The sequence below is a fragment of the Pinus tabuliformis genome, chromosome X, assembly GCF_031772625.1.
Source record: "Pinus tabuliformis cultivar Carrire ecotype Pingquan chromosome X, CPIR1, whole genome shotgun sequence".
Lineage (NCBI taxonomy): Eukaryota > Viridiplantae > Streptophyta > Pinopsida > Pinales > Pinaceae > Pinus > Pinus tabuliformis.
In genome coordinates, this window is record NC_142308.1 from 79,126,132 (window position 1) to 79,143,677 (window position 17,546).

Below are 17,546 nucleotides of genomic sequence, written 5' to 3' on the forward strand. Positions count from 1 at the left end.
GTTACCAGGAATATTTCATGGGCAGTAAATTTTATGACACAGGAACAAAACTTGATCTTTTCATGTTTCAAGATTCGAGAAAAGGACGAAAAGGTGACTCTATTTCTTTCGAGGTTTAATGAGCCTGAAAGGACAAGTGCTCAGATGGACCTTTTCTTTTAAGGAGTCAAAAAGGAACGAAAGTGACTACTCTAGAGGACTAGGCAAAAGCTTTACCAGGCAAACTGTAAAACTGCATATACACCTTGGTGATTAAATGAAAGAGGAATGACCAAGGACTTCCCGTACGGCAACAAATCTTCCTGAATGTTGTGTTCGGTGCATTACGGTTTGTAAGGTGGTAGACATGGCTTCCTATGGATGTAGGATGATAACCTAGTGGGGTCTCCCAAGATATACTCGACAGTACGGGGAGCACAAGTTTGTACTAGCAGCTATTGAGTCGCAGAAGGAGGAATCACCCAACCTTAAACGAAAACAATAGTGACTAGGTTTAACGACGCCGGAGCACGTCTCTAGCCTAGACCTCTAGATAATGAACGTTAAGTTCTAATGCGTTGTTAAGTTCATTCAGTTGATTTTAGAGTTGATCTTTGAATTAGGTTCCAGTTTTCAGGACCTACTGTATGTATATCAAAAACCCTAGGATGCAACTAGAATGAGTAAAGTATCATTCATTTCTATGAACACTTACTCAAAGAAAGGTAGAAAGTTCATTCCCAAACCAAGACAAAACGAAGACAAGCAAATGCAAGCGCTAAGAAACACAATGCATCAATACACTAATCTCATGATGCATCGATACTACTAATGAAAGATTTAGAGTTCGCTTTTCAATTTCTCATACATGAAAATTTGAAATGCACATATACTTTCAGTTTCGTATATCAAATGAATGCAATCCCTTAATTTTTTTGTTTTGAATTTAAAGAGACAAACAAGCAAGTGTGAACTAATCGATCCAAACAATTGTGATCTATGCTTGGTAGTGAAGAATCGAATCAACATAAAAAATTGGTTCAATAATCGACACTAAAAATCAACCAGCAAGAGAAACAAGTAGCAAAAGCTTCAATCAAATCAATAAGATGGTTGCGGATGAACCTTGGATAGACAAGTAACCCAAGAAAATGGTCTAAAACACAAGACTCACTCGATGAAATCAAAGAGACAGTACCTTAACCAAAAGCAATCAAAGCAAGCTAATGAGAGACAAGAAATAGCAGGGGATAGACAAGACTGATGGATTCATGAGGTAAAGTTGTAAAAACAACTTTACAAGAATCATCGCAGATGTTACACTAACAACTAGAGACTAGTCGCAAGAATACACCTGTTTTCAGAGACATCGTCACAGGTGTATGGAATGAAGGTTCACTTTAGTCCAGCGGAGTCGCTAACTTGTGAAGTAGGAAAGTGTTTCCTCTGCGGACAGAGGCAACCCCTCTATCCCTAGAGTGGGTCTAGTCACAGCAAACAACAATCAATTCCCTTAAATAGTCATCGTTGGAGGCCTAGCTCAAATCGATGGTTGATGAAGCTTTCGTTGCATCGTTCCAGCTTCCGTTTCCTTCTCCTTAATGAGCAATCAACCTGAAACATCACAAGAAAACAAGAGAGCACATAACCGAGAACAACAATGATCTATTTACTTGTAAAGTCAAGGAGTCACAAGCTATCAATTAGATTATACACAAGATATAGGAAATCGTCACTGCTTGTATTAAAAATGAAACAAGAGCAAACTTACAACCATGCCTTGACGTCACAAGTCTTCTCGGAGGGTCCAGTCAGTATGTTCCTTCAAGCATTCACTCTTAAGAATGGGTCTCCCAATAGGACAATAGCTCTCTCTCTCTATCAAGCCCTCATGCAAAGCTAAGATACTCCACAACCTATTATCAAACTATTAGCAATCCCACACTTGCCACACTCACACCAAAGCTATTTACTCAATCTCAAACCAAACTCAAAAGAACTAGCAAGCACTAATTCTAGCACTAAAGAACTAGCAGATCATAGCAATGGTGAGTGATTTTATAGGAGAAGGAGTCTCCATGAAATGAGGGAGAGGGAGCTTATCTTCAGGGGAGGTTGCACAAGAGGTGGAACCACCATCCCAAAGGAGGAAAGGCGACCCAAACTGACCCAACAACCAGCTCTAGAAACACCCAGAAGGCCGACTGCTTGAACAAATTCGCCAAATCTGGGTCGTCGCAGATCATGAACTAAGGCTCGGCGACGACATCGCAAGGAGGCAATGCATTCAGATGAATCATCACAATAGATAGCTGGGAGCCTCGTACTGAGCCCTAAAATCGACTGTCGCCGGAAACACGTGTACACTTGCGACGGTGTCATGACAATACTGTTCATAACAAGGGATCGTCGAACATTTTGATGGCTTATTAGCGACGATGCAGAAAATTAGGAAAAAAGGGTCAATCTTTAGCATCAGAGAGAACTATTTAATCTTTTTGCATAAGTGGGAAGATATGGACATGTGTATTTGATACGTGACACAACAGAGGGACTGAGATGAGGACAGTGACAAATTACTATGTAACAGGGATAGGTGAAGCAGATCGGTTCACGAGTTAAGAACCTGTATGCTCTTGAGGTTCAAGATGCATGCAAAGCCTTGAGGAGCAAGGCAAATGTTAGAGACTTGGTGGTTGAGAATGAGACTAAATTACCTTTCAACATACAGCCCCAAAGAGGGTCTCAGACGATTGTGGAGGAGCCACAATTGGAGATGCTGAGAGGAGATCGAGTGGAGGCATCCCCTCATGCAGAGACCTCTAGTAGGGGGAAATTTTGAGCCAAGTCAACAAAGGGATCACATGCAACCATACCCACGGGTGTGAGGTTGGGCGATGTGAAGTGATAGTCTCAAGAAGGATGAAATTGAGCAAGGTCCATTGAGAGGTTTTATATCAAGATCATATCTTGCTACGAGAGCCCAAAGTACATAGTAATAGGAGGAATCAATGGGATTGTTGTAGTTAGAGATCAAAGTGATAGAGGATAGAGCAGGCAAATACTGAAGAGCGTAGAGAAGGACTGACAACAATGCAGAAAGGCAGAGTCAGCAGAAGTGCAGAGTTTTCAGTTGACAGAGGCAATAGAAGTCAAAGAATTTGATGACAAATGCAGCATACTGATTTAGGTTGGATGTTTTTTTTGTTTCTGGAGTTGCTAGAGCATCAACACTAAAGAGAAGTGTTGCATGCAGAACATTCCAAAGGTTCAGGATCGAGATCGAGTTGAATTCATTTCTTGTTGATAAATCTCAAACAAAAGGGCTCAATGGTGGAGCACATTAAGAACTTCCAAAAATTGAATATAAGGGTAAATGATATTCTAGAGGAGCATAGGATTGATGTGTTCATAGGGACTTTAAAGGATAACATCCAACATGAGGTTCAACTTTGGGAACCTGATTCATTGGAGAAGGCATTCAGGTTGGCAAGAAAAATTGAAAGCAAAATTATGGCAACAAGGAAGCCTACCGCTCACAACTATAAATATGGAAGTGTTATTGCCCCTAGCCTTCCACAACCTACAAAGTTGACACCACAACAATTGGAAGAAAAAAGAGCAAAAGGGCTTTGTTACAGTTGTGATAGAAAATACATTAAAGGTTATAAGTGTGCTGAGAAGAAATTATTTTACATAGATTGTGAAGAGGAGGAAGAAAAGGAACAAGAAACATTAAAAGAAGAGGATATACACCAGGAACAAACCCTAGAGAAAGAAGAAATAAACCCGACCATATCTTGTAATGCATTGGCCGAAATTACCACTCCACAAAATATCAAGATAGAATGACACATTAAGAAGAAAAAGGTAATAGTGATTGATTCAGGTAGTACCCATAATTTTATTCATTGTAAGATAGCCAAGGAATTGAATTGCTTCATATATCTAGCACCAGAGTGTCAAGTGATGGTTGCAAATGGAGGAACCATAAATTGCTCTGGAAAGTGCCATAATATCAAGCTATCCATGGGAGAATATGTGTTGAATAGTCCAATGTTTTCCATTCCAATGGGTGGTGTTGATGTTGTACTAGGAGTCCAATGGCTACAATCTTTGGGTGCGATAGCTTTTAATTTTCAAGAACTTTTCTTGAATTTTTATTTATTTTCGGAAGGAAATGAAGTTGAATTAAGGGGTATCACAGGGAAACCGAGAAATATAATAAGCTCTAACGTCAAGACAAAGATTCTAAAGAAAAAGCCAAGGAGGTGTAGTTGCAAAATTATGTTCGCTAAAGTTTCCCACATCAAAATCGTCTATTTTTCCATATCTCCAAAAAGTCTTGGACAATCATTCCAAGGTATTTGAGACTCCTAAAGGCCTCCCACCTATTCGTGATCAATGTCATGTTATTCATTTGATTCCAGGAAGTGTTCCTCCAAACATTAGGCCTTACAGATATCCCTATGCCTAAAAGAGTGAAATTGAACATATGGTTGCAGAAATGCTAGAGGCTGGTATAATTCAACCTAGTCAAAGTTATTTCTTTGCTCCAGTAGTATTGGTGCACAAGAAGGATGGATCATGCCACATGTGTCTGGATTATAGGCAACAAGCTCACTATTAAAGATAAATTTCCCATTCTTGTCATTGATGAATTGTTGGATGAATTGCATGGAGCAATTTAATTCACCAAGTTGGACCTTCATTCAGGATATCATCAAATCAAAATGAAGACTGAAGACATTTTGAAAACAACATTTAGAACTCATCAGGGTCATTATGAATTTTTGGTCATGCCTTTTGGCCTTACCAGTGCACCTTCTACGTTTCAAGGTTTGATGAATTCCATTTTAAAACCCTTCCTTAGAAAATTTGTATTAGTATTTTTTGATGACATACTAATCTATAACAAGTCTTGGAAGGATCATGTTCAACATGTTAACGGAGTGCTCAAACTATTGGAGGAGAAACAATTATATGCAAAAACCTCCAAATGTTTCTTTGGATTAAAAGCGGTGGAATATTTGGGTCATATTGTATCTCATGAAGGTGTTAAGCTAGAGCCTAGCAAAATTAAATCCATTAAGGAATGGAAAATCCTCATATCCATAAAGCATCTACGAGGGTGTCTCGGGTTGATAGGGTATTATTGCAATTTTGTTAAGAATTATGGGAGAATAACATCACCTCTAACAACAATATTGAAGAAAGATGCATTTTCTTGGACTCCAGAATCAACGAAGGCCTTTGAACATCTTAAAGAGGTAATGTGCCAACCACCAGTCTTAACTACGCCAGACTTCACAAAAACCTTTATTGTGGAATGTGATGCCTCAGGAAATGGAATTAGTGTTGTTTTAATGCAAGAAGAAAGACCCATTGCTTTCGAAAGTCGTCCAATCAAAGGAAAGTATTTACACAAAGCTATTTATGAGAAGGAAATGTTGGCAATACTACATGCACTTAAGAAATGATGACCTTACCTAATGGGAAGAGACTTCAAGGTAAAATCAAATCATGATAGTCTTAAATTCTTTTTAGAACAAATATTATCTTCAGAAGAGCAACAAAAATGGGTCACAAAGATGTTGGGTTATGACTTTGAAATCATCTACAAAAAAGGGAAGCAAAATGTTGTTGCAGATGCACTCTTAAGAAAGGATGAGGATGTGGAAGCATTTATTTGTGTTATTTCTATTATCCAACCAGATTGGATAAACGAAGCAAGGGATGAATGGAAGAATGACGAAGAAGTGTGGGCACTCATTCAAATGTTGCAGCAAGATACTAGTACATCTGATACATTTAGATGGAAAAATGATTTTTTATGGTACAAACATCGCTTATACCTCTGTAAGAATTCCCAACTCAAACAAAAGATTGTTCTAGAATTGCACACCTCTCCCTTAGGAGGGCATTCGGGATTTTTAAAAACTTACCACAAGGTTAAGAAGGAATTTTTTTGGGATGGCCTTAAATCTAATATTCAGAAGTTTGTGGCAGAATGTTTGATTTTCCAACCAAATAAAGTTGAGACAATTAAGACCCCAGGTCTATTACAACCTTTATCCATTCCAAGTCAATGTTGGGAGGAGGTTTCAATGAATTTTATCACAGTTTTACCCAAGTATGAAGGAAAGAGTATCATCATGGTGGTAGTTGATAGACTTACCAAGTACGCACACTTTTGTGCATTATCTCATCCTTTTAAATCTAGTACAGTTGCTACTGCATTTATGGAAACAATTCAAAAGCTACATGGAAACCCAAAGATTATTGTAAGCGACATATATCCTATTTTCACTGGAAAATTTTGGACAAAAATATTTTCTTGTTTGGGTACTCAGTTAGCTCACAGCTCATCTTATCATCCTCAATCTGATGGGCAAACTGAGATAGTGAAAAAATGCTTGGAATGATATCTTTGTTGATTTGTATCTGATAAACAGACATAGTGGGTCAAATGGTTACCTCTAGCTGAATGGCGGTATAACACTTCCTTCCATACTGCAGCAAAAATTACCCCATTTATGGCACTTTATGGATATCATCCACCGTCCAAGAAAATTCTAAGGTTCAAGCAGTGGAAGATCACATCGAGCATCAACAAAAAGTTCTCCAACTCTTAAAGGATAACCTCACTTTGGCGCATAATAGAATGAAACAAAAGGAAAATCAACATCGCAGTGAAAGAAGTTTTGATGTAGGTGACTAGGTATTTCTATGACTAAAACCATACAAACAAATGTCCCTCAAGCAAGCTAAGAAGGATAATAAATTATCCCCAAAGTATTACAGTCCATACAAGGTGTTGCAAAAGATTGGTACTATGGCATACAAATTGGAACTTCCTGCATCTTCCCGAGTGCACCTAGTTTTCCATGTTTCATGCTTAAAGAAGGTTATAGATGACAAGCTCCCAGTTCAAACAATATTGCCAGAACTTGAAGAGGAAGTAAAAATCATGTTGTAACCTGAAGCAGTCACAGAAACAAGAACTCGATAGCTACGAAATCGATCAATTTCAGAGTATCTCATCAAGTGGAAGAACTTACCCACTGAATATTCCACACAGGAGGATGAGAATTTTATACAGAAGCATCTAGAACTACTAAAGCGTTGAGGACAACACTTTTTTGAAGGAGAGGGGCATGTTAGGTCCCTATAATACTAGTGTATTACCTTATTATTATTGTCACAATAAAAATAGTACCGTTAAGTTCATATTCAGAACGTGAATGAGGTTAATTATGAGACTGTGATGGCTTTTAGATGCATAGGGAGTTCATGTAATGAGTTCGTTTCTCAATTAAAGCATTCTCGTTTGAGCGAATTCTATGTTGCCTTAATAAATTTTTTGAATTCTGCTAGTTTTTGTTATCGTGCATCGGTGTGGTTGTTTGTTCTAAAACCTACATCCAACAGAAGGTAAATGGTGACCGATGTTGAGATTATTGAGTCTTTTCCATGGTAAATTATCTATCAAAGCATAGCCTCTAGTACCATACATCACTTTGTTTTCTGGTTCAAACCTTTACAACATCTTCATCTTTCTAACAATGGCTTTTGCCATTTCAATGGCAGTTGGTGGCAACCCTTTCTTTTGTTGGAACGTTTAGTCTCTACAGGTGGCCTGACTTTGACAATTTTGGACACCCTATATCCCTTTTGGAAAACCATTACAGTGTTCAGTTTCAGAACAAGGAGTTGTTCCATTATTCTCCCTTCCTCTCTATTCATTTTATGCAAAAATTTATGCAGATGTCTGGAATGATCTTTTTGACTTGAAACGCTTAGCTTACATTGAGCCATGAACAATGCTATTTTGACTTATGACAAACAAAAAATCCTCTACACAGTGAAGCCCCTCAATGGCAAGCAAGTGGAAATGGAGGTCGTCCTGCCATAAGGTGAAGACAGACAATTCTTTTCCAGAAGCTTTGGTATATACTTTTTTTTTCTTTTTTCCCGCAATGCCATATAATTTTTTAACCGTTATTTAAGTTGAAAAGTGGCCTATTATGAAATTTAGTTTTCATAATCTCATATTTTCTTAAATTTAACTGACAATTCATAAGTCTCCAAATATAGTTTAGCTGAGCAAGTGATGCTTCTGAGATACTTTAAGTCAATTTTTCTCTTATTTTATTGAAAACTTTTTAGATAAGCTTAGTTAAGCATGTCATTAGTAAAGAATTTAGTTAAGAATATCATTAGTAAATAATTTTAAAAGTATGTCAACCATCTTGAAGTAAGATTCTTACTTACACCTTTATTAAATTGTCCATTAACCAATGTAAATTGTTGAAATTCATCTTATACCTGGATTTAACATCATAAGATAAAACTTGGTTTCATGGAATTCCGGAGTTGAACCTTTTTGTTTTCAACCTAGCATTTGTTATTCAGGCATGGCTTGATGATCAACGTGACACGTTTGGCATAGTACATAACAGAAGAGCCAATATCTCTTCTATAAGAAGCATTGTAGGTTATGGATGTCGCACATTGTCAGGAAGCTATAATATTGTAGTTATACTTTTGTGGTTTGCCATAAAAGATGTCGTGTTTCTAATTGTTTGCATTAAGAATTTTTCTGAGAAAGGGAGATCGACATATTCTTCCATTGAGAAGATTTAAGGGGCTTAATGGGGTTTTTATTAATTTATTCATAAGGTACAATATGATCTGATTTAAAATATAGGCACTGCATTATTCTGGTATACCAGGTGGATAAGAACTGTTCAATTACCTCTACAAACATTGTTGTGGTGCCCTTTAATGACTCTATGGATTCCCCAAACTTAGTTGGTTAGGCCTTTCAAATACACTCTTAGGAGTTGGACCGTGAAATTTCTAGAAATGACATAGTTGGGGGCGAGATGTGCAACAAGGTATGGGGTTCATGTTTACATTTGGTTGCATCTTATTTTTGCCATATAACGTCAGTCAGTGTCTTGTTAAGGATTTCATTTTGTTTTGCTAACTAGAACATAATTTTGACCAACAAAATATTTTCTACTTTATGTGGCATTTGAAAAAGTTGCTTAAAGGTCTTCAAGACTTGAAACTAATGTTGGGCATCATTATCAAGGAAAAGGTTTGAGAGACAACCCTGAGGTTTAAAGATGTATTAATATTCATTTTTATTTTTATAGTTAAGTGAAGGGTTACTTAAAATTTATCACTTCCTTTTGGAATTGTTTTTATTTTTCTTTTTTTAATGGTAATGGAGTGAAATTCCATGTTGTTAATTATTACTTTTCAATAAAAGTTCAATCTTCCTCTTTGATTAAAAGGGTTTCAAGCGGCCTAGACTAGAATTAACATGAAGAAAATGGTGTTTTTTTCCATGTTTATCCTCTTTACAAGGTAACCGACACCTTTCTTTTATGTTTGTTTATTATAAACATGGAGAGAGAGAGAGGAATATGGTGAGTCGAAGAAGGAGATAAGATAAGATAAGATAACTATATCTATGTCCAACTAATGACCACAAAGTAGGTCAAAGGGACCGTTGAGTACAATGATTTCCATAAAATGCAGGAGAACCAAACGGTCTCCTATAAAAAAATACATTGCATTGAAATAAAAGGTACAATGCAGGGACATAAAAGATACAATGTATGGAATGCCCTAACGAAGAAGATCCAAGGGCTAATGGGTCTGAGTATCATACCCATCTCTCCTAACATTTGAGGCTGATTGAAGAGCATTGAAAAAAATTTCCACAAAGTTTGTTGGCCTGATGAAGGGTTAGTGGAAGGTGCAGACTGTCCACTAACTTGTTGTCTGGGGGAGTTTGTGCATTGCTGAGGTCTGGAGGACCTAGTCCGTCACCTAGGGACGAATCTGAGACAATTTAGCTATAGAGGTCTCATGTGGTGGGGTGAGGTCCCACATATCCTCATTGGTCTAGAGTCTGGATATGAAATTGTATCAATAAAGAGAGAGCAGGGGGTTTATATATGGAGGGAGGGGAAAATAGAGTGGTGGAAGGAGAGGGAGAGAACATGAGATATGGTGGGATGGAGGGGGAAGAGAGAGAGGGATAGAGAAGGGTAGTAAGGTAGGGAAGGGGAGGGACGAAGGAAGAGGGAGGGAAAATGGGTTATGGGGAGAGCTGAGAGGAGAGAAAGATACGGGGGGTGAGAGAACAAGAGGAGGTGGGGAGAGAATGTGAGAAAGAGGGACTAAGATAGAGAGCGAGAGGGGGTGGGGGGCAAGGGAGAGGGGGAGAGGGAGCGATGCAGAGGGAGAACGAGAGGGCGAGAGATGGGGGAAGGGAGAGGGGGAGGAAGAGCATGAGAGGAGGAGAGATGGAAAGGGGGAAATTTGTGAAAAAATCTAAACTAAAATTCTACTACAACAACTAATTTATTTCACCTACTTATTATTCACAATAAGTTATTTACGGAATCCCTTCAGCAAATATTAAAATAAATTATACTACAGTTTTCACACAATTACCTAGAGAAAAATACATGCACAAGAACCAATCACATCAACACGGTTGCTTTTGGACAATTGTCCCCGGAAAAACCCAATGTGGGAAAATTGGTGTAGCAAATGAGGGCTTTATTAATATTCAATAGAAATTTCTTTTACAGGGAACAATTTTACAAAGAACTGAAAGAAAACATCTGAGACTTTCCCTTTGAGTCTTTTTTACACTTTGGAGACCTTGATCCCACTCCTGTGTCACTCTGTGTGGCTCAGCATGGCCCTGAGTGGCTCTGCGTCCCTCTGTGTCAGCTTGCGTGAGGGTTGCATCTCTCCTCTGGATTGCGTCTCTCTCTGCGTTGTCTCCCACTGTCCCTGTGTCACCTCCTCCTCGGTCAATGCCTAATGCTAATGCCATCCTCTTCCTCCACCCTGCAACTCTCCCTCTGAAATCGATCTCCTTTACTTGAGAATAGATTTTCCTAGAGATATTGAGTATCTGTTGATGTGTCTCCAAATGATCCTCAAGTATTTTCTTATATTTGTCCTCTTGACGAATCAACGACAGAGATTAAGTCCTTAATCAATGGCTAAGATTAAAATAGACTTGATCCTCGTCTCTTAGAAGCTTCTCACCCTTATCTTTATTAATACCCATTAAGATTTTTATTTTCCTAAGTTTAGACTTAGGAACCCATTAAAACTATAAATTATTTTAATAACGCCTCATCCAGGTGGAATTTCTCACAACGATTTTTGGGCCTTGGAGATCTCATGTGCCTTAGCTTCTCCTCCAAATTTCAAGGCTAGAGCACATCCGATGCTACCAAAAATCAACACCCGTTCTTAGCAAGGAATGTGCTCTAACAATGCTTCACTATAGAAACATCACATTGATCTTCTACATCAGTACGTGTGTTGATGCTTGGCATGCTACCTCACATCCCCTACACTGCTACTTCCTGTATTGCTGCCCATGGCACTGCCACTGCCACTGTTGCACCTGTACTGCAGCTCCCTTTCAACATATTGCATCATGTTGCCCATATCACTGCCATTACTAACTGTTGCACTACAACTCCTGATACTTATCCATTTCTGAAACTGAAATGGATTCTTTACCAACCCTATATTCTCTCGGAAAAAAAAAAAAAAAAAAAAAAAAAAAAAAAAAAAAAAAAAAAAAAAAAAAAACTTTGTTCTTCCTAATGCTTTTGTGAGGATGCCTGCCACCTATTCTTGTGCAGGAGTGTACCTCAATTGTATTGCTCCTCGTTGGACAAAGTCTCTGACAAAGTGACACCTAATGTCAATGTGCTTCGACCGATCATGAAATACTGGATTCTCAGAGAGATTGATGCAACTCTGATTATCACACATGATCCTGGTCGCTTCCATCCTTCTCCTGAATAGATTCACAAGCAATTTCCTAAGCCATATGGCTTCCCACGAAGCTGTGCTAGCTGCCATATCTGCTTTAGCTGAGCTCGGAGTCACGGATTTCTGTTTCCTCCTACACTAGGAGGTCATTCCTGATCCAATGTTGAAACAATACCCAGTTGTACTTTTCCGATCTACTGAACTTTCAGCCCAATCTGCATCAGTGAACCCACTCAGCTTGATGTCATTGCCTCTGGTGTACAATAGTCCATGCTCGATTGTTCCTTGTATATACTTGAGAACATGTTTGGTTGCTACCCAGTGCGCCCTCTTAGGTTCCACCATGAACTGACTGAGGGTGTTGACAGTGTAACAAATGTTTGCCCTGGTATTGACCAGATACATTAGGGACCCTATAAGTTCCTGTACAAGGTGGGATCAACGTCTTTATCTTTTGATGCATCAATCTTCTTCCAGTTGGTGATCATTGGGGTAGCCATAGGTCTATAGTCTTGCATCCTGAATCTCTTCAAGATTTCTATAGCATATCTCCCTTGTCCAAGGAAGATCTCACCCTTACGCTGCCAAACTTCCAACCCCAGGAAATAATGCATCTGTCCCAAATCCTTCATGTCGAATTTTGTGGCTAGGTTCTTCTTGTAGTCTTTCATGAGCTTGGATGATCTTGTCAGGAAGAGAACATCCACATATAACACTAGGATTAGAGGCTCATTCTCTACAACTAGATAGTAGAGATTAGGGTCTGCGTCACTCTTGATGAACCCCATCTTCTGCAAGTAGCCATCAATTCCACCATACCATGCTCTAGTTGCATGTTTAAGCCCATACAAGGCTTTTTTTAATCTGCATACATGAGATTTCTTCTCACGTGTCTCAATACATTCTGGTCGTTCATTGTATACTTCCTCTTCTTTTACCCCATTCAAGAATGTTGTATTGACATCCATCTGATGAATCTCACCCCTTAGCCACAAACCTGGCTTTGTATTTCTCCACACTATCGTCTGCAGCATTTTTGACCTTGTAGATCCATCTTAAACCTACCACTAATATGTCCTGAGGCCTAGGTACCACTTCCCAGACATCACTGACCATTATAGAGTTGTATTCCTCCACCATAGCAACTACCCATACTTGATGTTGAAGAGCCTCCTAAAAACTAGAAGGTTCCCCAATCTGAGCTACTGAGGCCCGGAATCTGTCTGGTTGTCTTCACTCCCTTTTATTATTCCTGGGTGCACCAATGAAGTCCTTTGCATCCCGTAGAATTTGTCAGAGTTCCCAACTCGTTCTTCCATTGGTAGTAGGCACATCTATCAGTTCCTTCTCTTCTTGAGATTCCTCTTGTTTTGAAGCTTTGTCTTCAGGATAATTTTTGGTACTAGTTTCTGTTGGTTGAAGTGGTTTGACCAACGGATCGTCTTTCGACTGCTCCTCGGAAGGCATTTCTTGGGATTTCCAGAAAGCTCTATCCTCCGTGAACTTTACATCCCGCCAAACTACTACCTTCCTACTCCCTGGAAGATAGACTCTATATGCCTTAGCATTCTCGTTGTATCCCACAAGATATCCTTTCTCAGCAGTTTGATCTAATTTCTTTCTCTTTTCTTCGAGTATATGACAATACGCTAAACTCCCAAATATCCTGAAATGACTGACTTCAGGTGTCTTTGTAGAAATTTCCACTGTAGATCAACAGATTATGCAATATACTAAAGCAAAATACAAGATATACTTCTACAACAAACTTTGTGGAAGCTTAATCACTTTGAGCAAGATCAATAAGAACACATATAACTGATGAAAAGAAAGCAAACGCACATGAACACAGAAGAACAACCCTGGGGAAAGCCTCAGCGTAAAACCCCAATCTCTGTAATATCATACAAGTGGAAATATGTTCAAATTACAAAAAGAATCAACTCACAAGCTATCCTGCTCTCGCTATAATAGAACAATACAGCTCACAAACTGAATAGACACTACATATGCCTTTCCTCAGCCCTCCAAGCCTCCTATTTCCTTATGCAATTTTTCTTGGGGTCCAATGATGTCATATGTGTGAATTGGCCTCATTCACACTCACTAAACTAAAGAAGTAACTGCGCAATCCTCAAGAAATGAATTCCTTCGCATGTAAGAGATATCTACCAAGGAATATTCCCGCAAATGATAGTACACTATCCCACCATCTGATATCAACTGGGTCTCTGACTGAACTAACATGCATGAGTTATTTATGAGAGAATATTCAGATATCTGAAGTGCAACAGTTTCATGCAAGCATGCATTAACTAACTGAACTCACAATTAGTTCAACAAACTATCTGAACTAATCTAACTGGACTTGACTTAGTTAACTGAGCCAACCAATTACAACTCAAATATCAACTCATCCTTATCTCTTTAACTGATGGATAAATTCCTCAATCAATGGAGAAACTGTTGCATGTCTTCACATAGACTTCATGTTTGATTTTCTACAACTAATTAACTCATGGTGAATTAATTAATTATTTTTCAAACAACTGGTAAGAATTTTTACTTATTTATTTTAGTTTAAGGACTAACTAAAATAGGAAGGTATCACGAAATGCTATTTACAACAGTGCTATTTTTAGCACTTCTATTTTTAGCATTTCTTGTTGCTATTTTCAACACTCCCTCTCAACAAGAAAGGGATTATCAGTAACCCCAATCCTGTCTCTGTGGAACTCGAACTTGCATTTTGACAATGCCTATGTCAAAATATTTGCATCCTGTTCCTCGGTCGAAACATACAGCAACAACATGATCCTCTTGACCACATAGTCTCGAAGATGGTGATACCGGATATCAATGTGCTTGGACCTATCATGAAAAATTGGATTCTCAAAGAGTTTGATGCAACTCTGATTATCACAGTAGATCACTGTAGGATCCATCCTCTGACCAAACAATCCCACTAGAATCTTCCGCATCCAAATGGCCTTAGATGCAGCCGACTAGCAGCCATGTATTCAGCCTCTGCTGAGCTAAGTGCAATTGATATCTGTTTCCTGCTATACTAGGAAACTACAGTTGAACCAAGGTTGAAGATTCCTCTAGAAGTGCTCTTCCGATCTGATAGACTCCCTGCCCAATTCACATCTGTGAAGCCCTTAAGCTTCACTCCCTCTGTCCATCTGTACCACAACCCAAACTGAGATGTGCCTTTGAGGTATCTCAGCACATGCTTCTTTGCCTTCCAAAACAGCTTGGTAGGCTAAACCATAGCTTGACTCAGCTAGTTCACCGCAAAGCATAAGTTGGGTCGTGTGTTCACTAGATACATAAGTGAACCCACCAGCTGCCGATAAATAGTAGTAGCTACTACCTCACCTGAAGTAGCATCCTCCTTCCTCTAGTTCCCAGTTAGAGGAGTCTGCATGGGTTTGCACTTCTCCATATGGAACCGCCTGAGGATCTCATTGGCATACTTGCCTTGAGACACAAAAACTTCTCCATGTCTCTGCCACACTTCCATGCCTAGGAAGTAGTGCATAAGACCCATGTCTTTCATTTCGAACTCTCTTGCAAGGTCCTCCTTGTAAGATTGTATCAATTGATCATCACAAGTCAAAATCAGATCATCGACATAAAGAACAATGATCAATGGCTTACCTTCTACCATGATGTGGTAAAGGTTCGTATCTACTACACTCTTGGTGAAGGCCAACCCGGTGAAATAGCTGTCGATCTTGGTGTACCAAGCACGGGCTGCTTGATTCAGCCCATACAGAGCCCTCTTGAGTTTGCACACATGTGACTCACAATCGAAGGTATCGAAACCTTCTGGCTGCTCAATGTACACCTCCTCCTCAATCTTCCCATTGAGGAATGTTGTCTTCACGTCCATTTGGTGGATCTTCCACCCCATTTGAGCTGATAGTGCCAACATTGATCTAATCGATGAGTACCTTGCTACAAGAGCAAAAGTCTCATCGTAGTCGATCCCCTCGACCTGTGAGAAACCCCGGGCAACAAACCTTGCCTTCTGTTTCTCAACACTGCCATCAGTTGCCTGCTTTATCTTGTAAATCCATCTGGAACTCACCACTGACTTGTCCTAAGGTCTTGGGACAACATCCCAAACACAATTCAATACGATGGAGTCGTTCTCCTCCACCATTGCATCAACCCAGACTGGTTGCTTCACTGCCTCCTTGAATGAAGAAGGCTCAGAATCTACACACTCCCCAACCAGGGCCATGTAACCAGTGTATCACTTGGGCGACCTCCTCTGTATGTGCTAAGAAGATGGTTGTCCCACATTCTCCCACGCATCCAACCTCAACCTGTCATCTTCCCTTGAGTGTTTCCGCCCATCTCTGGAAGTCTCAGCATGAGTGGATGTCTCCACTCCCGGATCCTCTGCATGCGGCTGCTTTGCATCAATCTGAGGCTCCTCCTCCTTGGGAACTGAAAGTTCCTCATCTGCATGCAACTTGAGCTCCCTCTCAAGTGATACTCGCATGGCTTTTTTCTCATCGAACTTCAGATCCCTGCGTACCACAGTCCTCTGACTGGTAGGCAGGTACACCATATAGTTGTGGGGTGTATTCGTGTACCCCACAAATATTCCTAACTCAGCTGTGGGATCTAGCTTCTTCCGGGCATCTTTGGTCACATGACAGTAATTTGATGATCCAAAGATTTGGAAGTGACTCACATCTGGTCGCTTCCCGGAAAAGGCCTCCATAAGTGTCTTCATTGCCAGTGTATGGTGCGGGCTTCTATTCTACAAGTATATTGTTGTATTGCATGCCTTAGCCCACAAATGTAGTGGTAGGCTTTGGTCATGCAACATCGCTCGAGCTACTCCCATAATCAATCTATTCTTCCTTTCAACCACCCCATTCTGCTGTGGGTTATGGGGTGTCGTCAACTCTCGTTTAATTCCTTCTGCAGCGCAAAAGTCCTTAAACTGTTGGGAGACATACTCTCCACCATTGTCGCTATGCAAGGCTTTTATTTTCTTTCCATATTCTTTCTCTGCCAAGGCTTTAAACTCACAAAACCTCAAGAAGGTCTGATCCTTCTTTTTCATAAAGTAGATCCAACATCTACGAGAAAAATCATCAATAAAAATAACATAGTACCTTTGTTTAGCGATGGAAGCTGTAAAGAATGGTCCACAAACATTTGAGTGAACTTGCTCCAAGATTGCTCCAGCTCTACTGTCTCGATCCAGAAAGGAAGATTTCACATACTTACCCAAGGTACAACCTTTGCATGTATCCATCTGCTCTAGTTTTCCCTTGGGTAATCCGATAGAAATCTACTGCATGATCTTCAGGGCTCCATGGTGCAAGTGGCCTAGTCTTCTATGCCATAGCTCGCCAACATCTTGGCTTTGCACCAACTCAACTTTGGAACTCAATGTAGTGCAGTCATCTACCTCCAACTTATAGAGATTCTTTATTCGAATCCCGATTCGCTTGGTCTGTCCAGTGCCGATATGCCTCAAAGATACTTTTCCTTTACTAAAGACTACATCATAGCCTTTATCTTCTAGCATAGCAATGGACACAACATTCTTCTTCAGACTTGGTACATACTTTACATCAGTCAGGGTGAGGGGAGCTCCATGCTCCCTCTAAAACATAACCATACCTTCACTTGAGACACGGTACTTTCCATCATCGCCCGTCTTGATCCGCATCTGGAGATCCTCCTCCTCCAAGGTACTGAAAAGA